The following is a 14,091-nucleotide window of genomic DNA, read 5'->3' as shown; positions in this document are numbered from 1 at the left end:
GGGCGGTGTTTTGTATATTTTACAAAGCAGGGATAGTTAGCAGTTGTTTCAAGAATGCAATTTAATTAACAGGCAAGCTACTGTGCTTAAAAATTGCATTTTATGTGTGTTCTTACTGCCTGTTATGTAATTCTCTGCTGAGGAGCGCTCTCATCGCTTGAAGTTAAATTGTAGTCCTTCTATTTTTGTGAAATGTTCCGGTTTTTGGCTTTAAAATTCTGGTCACCCTATGACAAAGGGTAGCAGCAAGGGGGGCTCAGAAGCATGCACACGATTAAACAAAAGGACCCAATCACAAGCCCTTTACCAGGTACCCAAACCAGCAACCACCCAATTGCAATACAGAGAAAGGCAGGTGGTAAATCAGGTGCGGACGGAGAAGACAGCAGGCAGCCCTCGTATGCTACGGAACGCACAAGAAAGAATGGATTTGAAAGTGCAGCATCTGATTGCCCAGGAAAAAGCACAGTATTCAGGGCGCAGGGCGCCATATCCGAGAATAGGCTTAGTGGCCTGCATCAGATAATGCAAGAATCCACTCAAGCAGAAGGGGAGGGCTCCTCCGAATCAAGACCAGAAGAAGGGATTGTCAGTATGGAAATGGTAGCCACCCCCCTCAGAAAACGCCTATGGCAGAATCCTTTTCCACCCCGCCTGCTGCACCCAGTTCCCATTGTTTTCAACCTCTCACTTTGCAACAACTGCCTCAATTTTCTCCAGTCAGCCCTCGGCCTCACCGCTAATGCAAGATATTCCATCACAGGCTCCTGCATCTTTGCTCCCCTGGACACTACAATTGAATGATACAGAAGGGCCAACAGCTCACCTCCTATCAGAAAAGGTGATTTCAATAAGCAACGGCGTGGCTCTCCAGAGTCTGGACGCTGAAAATGAACCGGATCTCACAATTCAAAAAATGTTTGAAGTGATCCTCTCAGAGATCAAAGAACTTCGGGCTTCACAGGCGGTGGAGATTGCCTCATTGCACACTAGGCTTTCCCAAATAGAAGACTATTTGGGGAAAATCCCAGTACGGCTGAATGAGACTGAAGAGCGTATATCTAACCTTGAAGATAGAGTAATAAATTATGATCAGGAATTTTCCCAACTCAAACACAACACAGAGGCTCTTGAATCCAAACTGCAGGACATAGAAAATGTCAACAGAAGATCCAATTGACAACTGGTATGTGTGCCTGAGGCTGTGGAAGGGCTTTGGGTGCAAGAGTGGACCCTACTGGAGAAAGCAATTCCTGAACTTGAGGGGGGCCTAACCATTACTAGAGCCCACAGAGTCCCTTAACAGAGCTCTCCAAATAGAAATTTTCCCTGCACCGATCGATTAAACTTTGCCGATTTTCGAATAAAGGAGAAGATCCTCTTCAAAGCCATTGAGAAAAGAACATTGTCTACACAAGAAGTTCCACATTTTAGAATCTTCTCTGATATGACAGCTGTGGAGAAAAAGAGGCGTCGGGAATTTGTAAGGATGATTGATTCATTTAAATCAAAAAGAGTGCAGGAATCTATTGTCCAACTGTCAAAACTGAAGGTTCTGGCAAAGGGAAAATTCTACGTATTGTGCAATGTTGTCACAGCACAAGAACCACTAATGCAGATCTCAAGTCTGGGCTAGAGCTGCTAAAAGGGAATGAGTTATAATCAGTGAATTATAGTATTGAGGTATAAGGAATTGCAGGGCTATGATAATGATGTTTCAATCCCACCCGAATAAGTAGGGCGGGAGCCGACAGGGATTCGGAGATAAAATATCCTCGGGCAGTGGAAAAGCACATGGAGAGGGGTGCAGCCACATGGCACCCAGCAATCATGAGGGGGGCCAGGAGGAGAAGTGGGCTACTCTTCCATACGCGCAGGGAGGAGAACACATGAAGGGTGGGGGGTGCACAGAGTGTGAAGGTGAAGCATAGGGGGAAAAAAAGAGTTAGTTATTTTAAATCTAGGGGTATTTACAAGATGGAAGGGAAAGAAGTCTATAAAATATCTATAACAATCAAGAGCTTTAGGTGGTACTGTAACTTTTCTATGCACTTTAGGCACTATTTTTCACTTTATTGCCAATTTTTTTGGACTTCTGATGGATGGACACTTTACTCTGGCTAAATCTTTTTAGTACTGTAATTTATATCAGTCATCTTGCAGGCAATTGCCAATGCAAAGACATGGACTGGAAGGCCCTAAGATACTTGATAGTGTTTCTTCAGGATCAAGGGGCAGTACATCTTCAGGAAACTATACGTTTGCTTATTTCAACCAAGCACTTTAACTGACCTGTCACTTTAATTGTTAACAGTTTTATAAATAAAGTCTTTAGCTCTACTGTACGTAATTTCCTCTAGGAAAAGTATACTACTGTTCATTTTTGTAAGCACTTTATTAGCACTGTCACTTTATACCAATATGAGTTATAGATTACATTTTTTTTCTTAGTCTCATCATATTAAGGCGCCAGACCAAGGCATCAAGTCGTCGTAACTAAGCTCATTATTCGCATTGTCACTTTATTTGTCAATTGTTTTTAGATCATGCTTTTACCTCAGCCCTGCGAAAATTCGTTTATTATTGTTCACAACTGTTAAGCACTTTATTTGCATTGTCACTTTATATTTAAATGTTTTAACTTATATTACCGTGCATAATTTGTTGAAAGGACCTAGGAATAAGCAGACGCATACAAGGCTGAATACTTATCATCATCAGTAATGACGCTTCCTCAACAGGCAATTAGAGATTGTATTCGAATTCTGTCTTTCAACGTCAACGTCCAGAATAATAAAATTAAAGTGAGAGCTGTGGAAGAATGGCTAACGGGTAACTCCCCAGATATTGTTCTGCTGCAGGAAACACACTATGTTGCTATTTGGAAACTCCCATTTGACATGTTCCAGAAAAGGCTGGCAGTATCGATAGTCATAGCTCAAAGAGGGGCAGCAATGTTTTTTTAGCAAAGTCTTCCCCTTTCAGATTACATACTCTCAGATAGACAAAGAGGGCAGATGGGGATTCGTCAATTGTATAATCAATAACACTTAATTGACTATAGCTACGATTTACACCCCAAAAGAGGACATCCCCCCCCCCCGTTGGGATCTGTATCATGCATTACTATTCATTCACGGACTAATTAACTTAGGCAGGGATTCTAATTATTTACAGAATCTAGGACTAGATTCATCTTCAGGGCTGCGGAAACAAAAAAAACACGGGTTGGAGCGGCATTAAAGGAATGCATGACAAACTTAAACTTAGTGGACTGCTGGCGATCAAGAAACCCAGAGTAAAAAGAGTACTCATGTTATTCGGCAAAATATAACTCGTCCGCCAGGCTTGACTATTTTTTTATCTCTAGGTAACTATCACCGACAAACTGTACTTATACACAAAATAGTTTTTCGGACCACGCATTAATAAAACTTGAACTGTCTGGAATCGGTAGGGATAAAACTACCTCAAAATGGACATTTAGTAGAATTCTAATGGAAGTTAAAGACTGGTGTAAGGAGATCCAAGGGGAGATAGAGGGTTTATTCCAGATTAACAAGGGCACTGCCTCGCTGGAGAATGTTTGGGTGGCAATTGATGCCACAATCTGCGGTGTTATATCATCTAATCAGATTGATACCAGGCGGGCGCAAATTATAGAAAGAAACCACCTTCAAGCTAAAGTTAAGCACAAAAATGAGCAATACCTACAGGATAAAAACATCAGGAATAAACTTGCACTAGAGCAAGCTTGTCAGGAGATGCAAGACTATTATTACACCAAAGTGTATAATGCTGATTCTGCTTATCTTCAGAAAAGTGTATGAAGAGAGTGAGTTTACAGGCAGATTTTTAGCCTGGCAAATAAAAGACAAACAAGCTCAGAATAGGGTGCATGCATTGACCAATAAGCTCACTAAGAGCCGCACCATAGACGAAAATACAATACAAAGTGAGTTGGTCAGACATTACAAATCTATTTACTCGGTTAGAAAAGAGGAGGATATGAGGAAATTAGATTCATTTTTTAATGGATTATAAATCCCAGAATTAACCTCCGACCAATGCACAAAATTAATGGCTGATATTTCAATGCAAGAAATGGAAGGAATGATCCAATCAGTGGCTAACGGCAAAGTCTGTGGGTAAGATGGTATCTCAATTGAGTTAAAAAAAATTTTAGCACAAGTCTGAACAACGAACTTGTGATACTAGCCAATTATATTTTATACGGTGGGGAAATACCATCCTCTTTCCGAACAGCCGTCGTTGTCAGTTTTTTTAATGTAAGGATAAAGATAAAGAGGATATAAACTCATATAGAGCCATCAGTTTGCTGAATTACAATTACAAGATTATAGCCAAATTAATGGTCAACAGAATTAGCAACTGCACAGGGTCAATAATCCATAAAGATCAATGTACCTTCGCCACAGGGCAACAATTATCTTTTAACACCATATTGATGCACTGGATTATTTTACACAAAATAAAACTCCATCTTGGATCATGCTTTTAGACGCAGAAAAGGTTTTTGTTTTGGCCTTGTGTGTTGGGAAGGTCTTTACTACTCACTTGCAAAATTTGTTTCCCCCCTCCCCCGAGTAGATTACAGTTATTTCAAAATGTTATGAGGGGGCCACGGCTCAAATAATAGTAAATGCCAAGTGGGTGGCCGCTTGCAGAGTAATTAGGGGGACAAGACAAGGCTGCCCTCTTTTTCCTCTGCTCTTTGTTTGTATCATAGAGCATCTTGCCATAGCCATTCGCTCTATATTTAGCCCAACCTTCCCAATGCCTGGAATGACTAACATTAAATTATACACTGATGATATAGTCCTTTCTTAAAACCTGAAAGGGAAGTGTAACTGCAAATTTTTAATCTGTTTAAGGAATTCCAATCCATTGGAGATTATAAAATGAATACATCTAGGACGGAGATTCTACTTTGCAATTGCACATCTGAATCATTATTGACAGATTTATTTATTTATTAATGAGATTTTTAGAGCGCGAACAAAGGCCCTTGGGCGTCTTGGCGCTGTAGTATCTGCAAAATTCAACCAAGGAGGGGAAGAGAGGGTCTACTGATTAAAAAGCCAAGTCTTAAGTTGTTTACGGAATGACCAGAGTGAGTGGCTTGATTTAATCGGGGGAGGCAAAGTGTTCCAAAGTCTGGGTGCTGAGACAAGAAATCTTCTGTCTCCCCATGAGACAGATTTGCTGCGTGGGACCACCAAATCATTCAGACTGGAAGAGCGTAAGGTTCTGGGCGGGCAATAGGGGGTCGGATTTTGAGTGAAAAAAGCAGGTCCCATATTATGCATGGCTTTGAATACTATGCATAAAACTTTAAATTTTATTCTGTTCCTTATTGGTAACCAATGTAGTTCCTTGATGGTTGCAGAAACAGAATGAAATTTGGGGATTCTGCCCAAGAGCCAAGCTGCTGAATTCTGGATTAATTGCATTTTGTTCAAGACTCCTTCTTGAGCGTTCAAGAACAGGGCATTGCAATAATCCAGGGTCGACAATACCAAAGAGGTGACCAATGTTTTGCCGGCAGAATCTGGGAGAAAAGGAAGGATTTTCTTGATTAATCTCAGTTTGTAGAAGGCAGCAGAAGTGATCTGGTTAGCATGAGGGAGAAAAGTAAGGCGGTCGTCAAAAACGACTCCGAGGTTCCTCACCTTGCTAACGGGCTTAGGGGGAAGGCCCAATGACGCGGGCCACCAACAAGAGGACCATTCCGGTGTCAAATGACCGAATATGACTACTTCCGTCTTGTCGGAATTTAATTTTAGGCAATTGGAAGCCATCCAGTTTCCAATTGCCACCATGCCTTGATTGAGGTCAGCTGCTTTTTTGTGTCCATCGTTCTTAATGGCAAGGACCAACTGTGTGTCGTCGGCATAGGAGGTCAGGCTCATCCTGTGGGCACGAATGGTATTGGGCAGGTCCGACACATAAATGTTAAAGAGTGTCGGACTTAGGGATGAGCCTTGAGGAACTCCACATGGCAGCGACAGAGTGGGGGAATGGAATGATCCCAATGTAACCCTCTGTGTTCTATTGGCCAGAAAGGACGCCAACAGTTTCTTGGCGTTATGTTGGACACCAATATTTTCTACACGGCCGATCAAGGTGACATGATCTAGATGATGATTTAGTTCCACTGGTTAATACACGGCCCAAGAGTTTTTTAGGGGTGAATGTATAAGACAATATTAACAATCTTTACGCCTTAAATTATATCCCCCTTATCAATAAAATAAAGAATAAACTGTTAAAATGGAAAGTACTTCCAATATCAATAATAGGCCAAAAAGCCATCATTTGTATAATGATTCTACAACTATGTAACTTCCTTATTTTAGCCACCCCTAATGCAGTCAAAATGAACTTTTTTAAGGAAGTTCAAGGTCTTTTTTCTACATTCGTATGGACAAAAAATGTGCTCACACTTTCAATGGATATGCTTTTCAGACCAGTGCCAGAAGGGGGACTAGCTCTCCCCGATTTGAAAGAGTACTATTATGCTAATTTTGCACACACCATATACAGAACAACAAAGGCTTTAAAAATCAACAGGTATGATAATTTCTTTTTAAATTTAATTCATAAGGAATATCCGATCAGAGAATTTATGCTTTTAAAACAAATCCCTAAAAAGTAAATGATAAAACCCTTCAATGGAGTATTAAACAGCTGTATAGGCACTATGAATCCCCACTCTAAATGGACAAACGTTCCTCTCTGACATCCACGTAGGTCAAGATTTGTTGTTAGAACCAGCATTTCTGGCTAACTGGAAAAGTCAGAGCTTCAGTAAAATAGGAGATTTTTTGTTGGGAGATTGGAAAATCTGGTCTGAAGTAGACCCATTGCTTAAACATAGTAAAATTATTATGCAATACTCATTTGTTAGGATTAAAGGCTTTCTGTTGGAACTTAACCCCACATATATCAGCAATGCCAGTGATCTTGTAGGGCACCTAGTAAATCATACACATCGCATTTCAATCAGTGGTTGGGTCTCCCTGTTTCAGACCTGTGGGGCTGATATACTATATCAGAAAGTACAGAGAAAATTGGCAAATCAAGAAAGGCTGCATATCTCTAGTATAGATTGGAATCAGATCAATACGTTTAATAGCTCCTTACTGAAAGCGGCTAACTTAAAGCGGATGCAATTTTATTCTAAGTGGCTGCTGTACCACACTCCGGACTTCTTGCATAAAAATGTATCCTCAGATCTCATCAAACTGCTTCCACTGCAATCTAGAGGGAGGGAGAACTGGACCCATACCATCTGTTGTAGTCCGAAACTAGATGGATTCTGGGAGAGTATTAACAGATACTGTCATGAAATACTGAAAGTCCTTCAGCAACTGGATATCTAGACAATGGTTTTAGGATATTCTACAGGCTTAACAGCAACCACCCTACCAAAAAAAACATATATTTATTTTGGTCCTGGCTGGTTGGTTGCTGATCTTACAAAGCTGTAGATTGAATGAAATGCCAACTACTACACAGCTATTTAGTAAACTAAGTAGGATTAAGGAACATGAAAGAAAGTACGCTTTAAGAGCAGGCTCCTATAGGATGTCAAAAGCCTTATGGGGGTATTCGGTTTACAACGTAACCTAAGGGTAGCTTTGTTTATGGAATGGATATACTTTTATAATATTGTCAAATTAGATTTTACAATCATTGATGTGAATTATTGCACTTTAAAAATCTTTGTTTCTTTTACTATGTATGGCTATACACATTGGCTGCAATCATGTGTGTATGTAATTTGTGCTACTAATGTATTTCTTCCTTTCAATATTTATGTACTATGGATTTATGAACTATCGCTAAATAAAAAAAAATAAAAAAATAAAGTCTACAGGCCAGAGAAAACGAAGTCAAAAAAGGTGGCAGAGGCAGCAAGTTCCAGTGTAGAAAAGATGACTTTCATCATTCCACATCAACTGAGAGCATGTACAATAATCTGCTAGTCAGGGATACATAGGAATACCCTTAGAATTGATTTTCTGATTGCTTAAAGATGATCATCCAATGTGCAATCTTTCAGACCAAGGGAGCACCATAGGTTGCTTCATCTTTAAACTGGCAAGCAATTCTTAAAATGAGATTTTGTGTCCATGTGGTCGTGGCCAAGGGTGATCAGAATCTGATGTCGTCGGCATATGACACTACATCAAAGCCTTAGGATCTGATCACACTGGCTAGAGGGGACATATAAAGATTAAACAACGTAGGGCACAAGATGGAGTCCTGCGGTACTCCCATCTTGACTGGCCTGCTGCATGAAACCAGGTTGCCAATCTGTACTGCAGTAACTCGGTCTGTTAGATAACTCTTAAGCCACCTCAGGGACTTCCCCCTCACACCCATCTCCCAGAGCCACTGTTCTAGAATGCTGTGGGAGATGGTGTCAAAAGCTGCTGATAGGTCTAGCAGGATGAGAATGGATGACTGTCCTCTATCTAATGCTAATTTTATTTTTTCTGTAACTTCTACCAGCGCTGTTTCGGTGGTATGGGCGGCCCTGAAGCCTGACTGTGAAGGATCCAATAAACCGTGGTTCTCGAGATGAACTGTGAGCTGTCGGTTCGCCAGTGACTCAAGTACCTTCCTGACGTAGGGGAGCAGCGAGATTGGATGATAGTTGGTTGGAAGTTTGGGGTCCGCAGTGCATTTTTTTAGAATTGGCCTAACTCTAGCGACTTTCCATATCCTTGGAACCGTTGACAGTGACAGTGACCTATTAAATAAATTGGTGAGACTGCCAAGAAACACTGGAACAATGGTAGGGAGGAAACGTGGTGGCACTGGATCCACAGGTGGGCCCAATTCAATTTTTAGCATGGCTCGAGCCACGTCATCAAGATAGCACTAAGAGAATTCCCCTAGCAGGGAGCGTGCAACAGTGGGAAATATTTCCAAAGTGCTTATGTTTTCACACAGTAGAAAGGATACATGAATGCGGCAATTTTATCTACAAAATTTGGAAAGGAAGTCTGTCCAGTCCTGTGTAACAGAGACCCCTATCTGAGCGGGAGGTGTCGTAAATTCTTTTAGAATTTTATGGAGCTCTTTGTTTGAGTTTGCCACCTTTTCAATTGGGTTTATGAGGAATACTTTTTTTGTTTTTCTAATATTCTTCAAATAGCTTCGATCAATACTTTTGTATTTTTTACGGTCCATTGGGTTTCTACTTTTCCTCCATTAACGCTCTGCAGTCCGACAGGAAAGATTTGTTACTTTTAATTGCTCCATAAACCAGGGAGCGGTTCTTGAATTAATTTTAATCCTGGTAAAAGGAGCAACCTCGTTTAACAAAGTTGTTATTGCTCTCTCAAGAGAAGTGGCAGCCTGATCGATGTTATCCTCTTGCCACTGTGGAGGGAGAGTAAAGTGAGCTGTGAAGGAAGTGGGGGTAACTTTCCACCATGACCTTCTTCTTATAAATTCGCTCTTGGTCTCGTTTTTAATAATATGGACTGAGATTGTGAATTTCAGTTGATCATGGTCTGACCATAGTAGCAGAGATGGAGGTTCGACTATAATACCTAAGGCATTAGTGAATAGTAGATCAAGCTTGTGTCCCGCAACATGGGTGGGACCTGTCTCCATTTGGATTAACTCCAAAGTAGCCATATTGGAGATCAATTGATTTCTGTCTTGGTCAATGTGTATCTCTCCGTAATATTTGAAATCTCCTATTAGGAGAACATTTTCTGCGGCCAGCACGTGAGGGGAAATGGCCTCAAGCAGCTTATGTACAAAGTCGTTTTTCGGGCCAAGGGGTCTGTAAACTAAGGCTCCTCTCAAGGTGCTTTGAAGTATGCCGTCTATTCTAAAAATACATAATTCTAGTAGATCTACACCTATAGATTCTAAGAGGGTGATTACCACACCATCAATGACAGCTATGAGCAATCCTTCATCTCGTTTACCCTTCCTATCCACTGTTATCATGTTGTATTGAGGTTTACAAAGTGATAATGATTCTGGATTTTACAACGCAAAGGGAAAATTGCTGACTTTTAGTAATCAGGAATGACCTGGGGGAAGGAAAGGTAGAAATTAGCTATAACCGTACAAAGATCTTAGGATGGCGAAGATAGTATCATTGAATGTGAAGGCAGTGAATTTCCCAAGCAGTAAACCAAAGTATGGTGATACAGTGGGGAAAGGAAGTTGATGAAGCATCCATTCAAGGAGCACACTTAAAATACCCACAAGTATATTACTCCTCAAGCCACTCTAGACATAATAAAATAGACATTAAAAAAAATACAGATGACAGATATGGCATGCTTAAGGGAACATTGGATGGAAAAAAGGTGAGAATCGCTGTGATCTAAGGCCCCAGTTCAGCCCCAGATGCATTTCTGTGGAATGCAGTTGATGTACTAGCTGCGTATGGAGAGGAAGGCATTATGCTCATAGGAGACTTCTACGCAGTATGGGGCTGCTGAAAATGATAGCACGCGTTACAAAGACCTCACACACTGGGGCATTCTCGAACACAACTGGACTATACATCCTTCACACACATCCATACAGCGTATTTGAGAATTGACTACATCCTAACAATGCCCTAGTCCCCTTAGTTTACCAGTCTGAGATAGGGACAATATCAATACTCAACCATGCTCTGGTATATATATATATAAATTGGGGCAGGCCGAAGGGAGGAAGAAGGTGGATTCATAACCCATTAATCAAAACCCCGGATCAAACGGGGTTTAAAAGCATATTTAAAACCACACATCAGAAGGTTATTTCGCCTGGTAAACAAAGCAGAAAAGACAACAATACCAGAGGTCTTGGTCACTTTAGACGCAGAAGAAACTTTCAACTGTGTGGACTTGCACTTTCTAGCAAAGGTTTTTAAAAAGCAGGCGTGGCAGGTTCAATCCAAATGTAATGACAATGGCCCTGGCAGGATATCAGGTACCTACATAATAGATAACTCTTAATGGGGGAATCTCCCAACCATTTGGCTTGGAGATGGGTACATTCTAAGACTCCCCCTCCCTACGATTGTTTGCCATAAGCAATAAGGAAAATGGAGGGATAATGGGAATCTAGTTTGGCCTGGATACCTATAAGATAATGCTATATTGCCTGTGCTGTGCTTTTGATTCTAGCAGACCCGACTAGGTTCTTCATTAAGTTATAGACCCAATAGGAGGACTTCAAGAGGGTCCCAGGCTTAATAATAATGGCATCTAAAACTGAGATTTTTAATTTGATGCAATCAAAGGCAGAAGTACATATAATTATGGGCCACACATGCTTACGGTGGTCCTCAAGGAATATCGCTCACTCGAGGGCACGAATACACTCTAAGTGGGAGATTTGTTTAAGGTTAATATGATCCCCTTTTAGTTGGTAATGCAAGAGGAATGGGCAGTCCAACTTGTAACGTGGCTATGCAAGATTAATGTCATTAAATGGAATGTACTCCAAAGAATACTGTACATATTCCAGGCCCTACCTATTGCAGCACCAGAAAGCTTTTTTCCAAGTTAAAGAGCATGGCTGTGAAATATATCTGGGGAAGGGAGACTGGGAGCCTCATATAGAGTATTATAACAGCCCAAATAAAAGGATGGTTAGCCATGCCAGACATGCACATATATTATAGAGGTGCACAGTTTAGGGTCTTTGTGTTTCAGACATAATGTGGTGCACATAAATAGAAGCCCCAGCGGGGTCTACAATATGGGACCAAATATGGAAATCTGAACAAGATAGACCTGCAATTGTGTATCTCAGTACTCCTGTTGGCACCGCATTGAAAGTATGGGATACACTGATAGGTTTCAGCACTTGACGATCTAACCATCCCTATATACAGCCATTAATTTCAACATTTAAACAAGTAAGTGAAATAGTGGTTAAAACAGAGGCTTCACTGCCCCAAAATAAGACATTCATTGTGCACTCCTCAGTCAAAGAAGCAGCTCTGAGGGATCTTACCCCAACTGAGAAATCAGTATGACATTTCACCAGAACAAAGGGGGTTGTTTTAACATCATACAAGTATTTCCTCAAGTCATCAACAGGCATTCATAACCAACATAACAACAAGTGGGGAAACTTTATAAAGCAGTGAGTCAGTGTCAGGGTAATGAACACATATTTGTAAAGTTCTAACTAGTACCATCTATATCATACTGGGCAGGGAAGGACATTACAAGTTATTTTTAATTTGGAATTTATATCCTTTTAAGTTACGTAAATGTGTTCATCTGATTTGCCCACTGTGTTTCAGAAAGGATAGGATATATAATTCAAATCTGGTAGGAATGTCCAATATATCAAACTTTATGGGAGGAGTGCAGGGGGGGTTTGGGGTAGTCTTAGCTCCGCTCAAGTCCATACTGGTCTACCCCATTCTTGAGGAACTTACAAGTGTGCTCCTGAGGGCTACAGTATATGATCTGCAGCATCAGTTTGAAGCAGATTGACTACTACTATGGAATTGCTTTCGGGTAGTGAAAATGACTGCAGAGGCACAAAGGAAGAAAACCGATCTCCCTCAACCTGTCACATTGGCACTCTTATCTCTGGAACACTATGGCCATGGAAAAACTAGCTTGAAAGTAGTTCTGACCCTGAGGCAATCAAAGGTCCATTATTGAAATATCTATTAGATGGGACCCCATCCACCAAACACTTTACATTGCTGATATAAAACCCCAAACTGGTCGAATGAGAAATTCAAAAGTTATGTTCTAATAAAGGATACATGCTAAACAAAAGATTAAGCATACTGAACATTTTGTTCCCTCAAAATAACGGGTCCTTGCCAAAGGAAGGAGTAACACAGGTGGCACTTGATTTATTTGAGAGCATAACAATACCAGCATTGGCAAAGCCAATAGGTCTCACCTTTGGGGCCTTATACATGTTTAGCCAGGACAATTGGTTTTGCTAATGTGTTTAAGCTATGTTGTAGAGTAGTAGCTTGTGTACAGCAAGTTACAAAGTCATAATAAAAAAAGTGTTATAAGCATTTTTGTTACCTTGTCTATAATTAGGATGAGATTTTGTCCAATTGAACAACTTTATGAAAAACAGAATATAAAAAATGTTTAGTGGATTTATTTTTGGAATGTTGGAAACTTTTTCCTGCCTGTTCTAATGGTTGTTAAAGTTTTTTTTGTTTTGGATGGGGAGGGAATATAGACAACGAGAGGGAAGAGGTTAGGAAATATTTTGTGAAATATAACTTGAGCAGCGTATGGATATTAGGGGAGAATAAGCAGATGGCAGATTTTAAATCAATCATTTTTATTGCGTGGTGGAAGATCATAAGTACACAGCTTAGCTGCCTACATCAGGGCACCGGCAGAGCAAAATCGGACAGGCATTACACAGCGTTTAGGTCTACGTCCCAGAGGGCGACCCCGTGATAACATCAATCCACAAAGCAATTATAAGGCATCTGGCTCAGACACCTCTTTTATGTAACAAAAAACAGACAAATAAACAAACAACCATGCCTCCCCCCTCTCTAACCTCCGCACTCCCCCTCCGCATCAGTTCATGACCATCACTTCTACCTCTCCCTAGCAGCCAGGCCCTATCTAGTATCCTGCAGATTAAGTAGTAGAAGCACCAAGTGGTTCTAGTGGTATGAGTTGTAGGATTTGCAGGTATTTCGGACATGTTACTTCCCTCATGTCTTTGGTAAGGAGTTGCAAGAATGGGGCCCATGTTATCGCATATTCTTTGCCCTTCCCATCTACGCTGAGGGAAAGGCGTTCCATTGCTAAAAGGTGCCATAGCCTCTGAACCTAATCCCGAGGGTCTGGAACTAACGAAGACCCCAATTCGCTAGCAGTACCTGCCTTGCCGCAAGCAGTGTGAGAGCTATCTGCTTACCCCTTAATGATTTCAAAGGGAAGGACCCAGGGTGTGGAAGTCCCAGTAACGTGTGCACAGGTTCTCGCGGAAATGTAATCTGAAATGCAGTATCAATGTCATTGAGGATTGCTGTCCAATAACGCACCAATTTCGGACAATGCCACAGTAAATGAACCAGAGTGCCGG

The 14,091-nt window shown here is 40.9% G+C and overlaps 1 protein-coding gene across 2 annotated transcripts in view; it reads right to left on the bottom strand.

Moving 5' to 3' along the window:
• The window catches only part of LOC147708237 (uncharacterized), a 787,595-nt gene that overhangs the window by 626,114 nt on the left and 147,390 nt on the right, over nucleotides 1-14,091 (bottom strand). The gene's annotated exons all lie outside the window — the stretch shown is intronic.

Source organism: Lissotriton vulgaris, chromosome 6 (assembly GCF_964263255.1).
Source record: "Lissotriton vulgaris chromosome 6, aLisVul1.2, whole genome shotgun sequence".
In the NCBI taxonomy this organism is placed as follows: domain Eukaryota; kingdom Metazoa; phylum Chordata; class Amphibia; order Caudata; family Salamandridae; genus Lissotriton; species Lissotriton vulgaris.
Note: the sequence above shows the minus strand (reverse complement) of the source record. Positions and strands in the feature narration are given on the sequence as shown.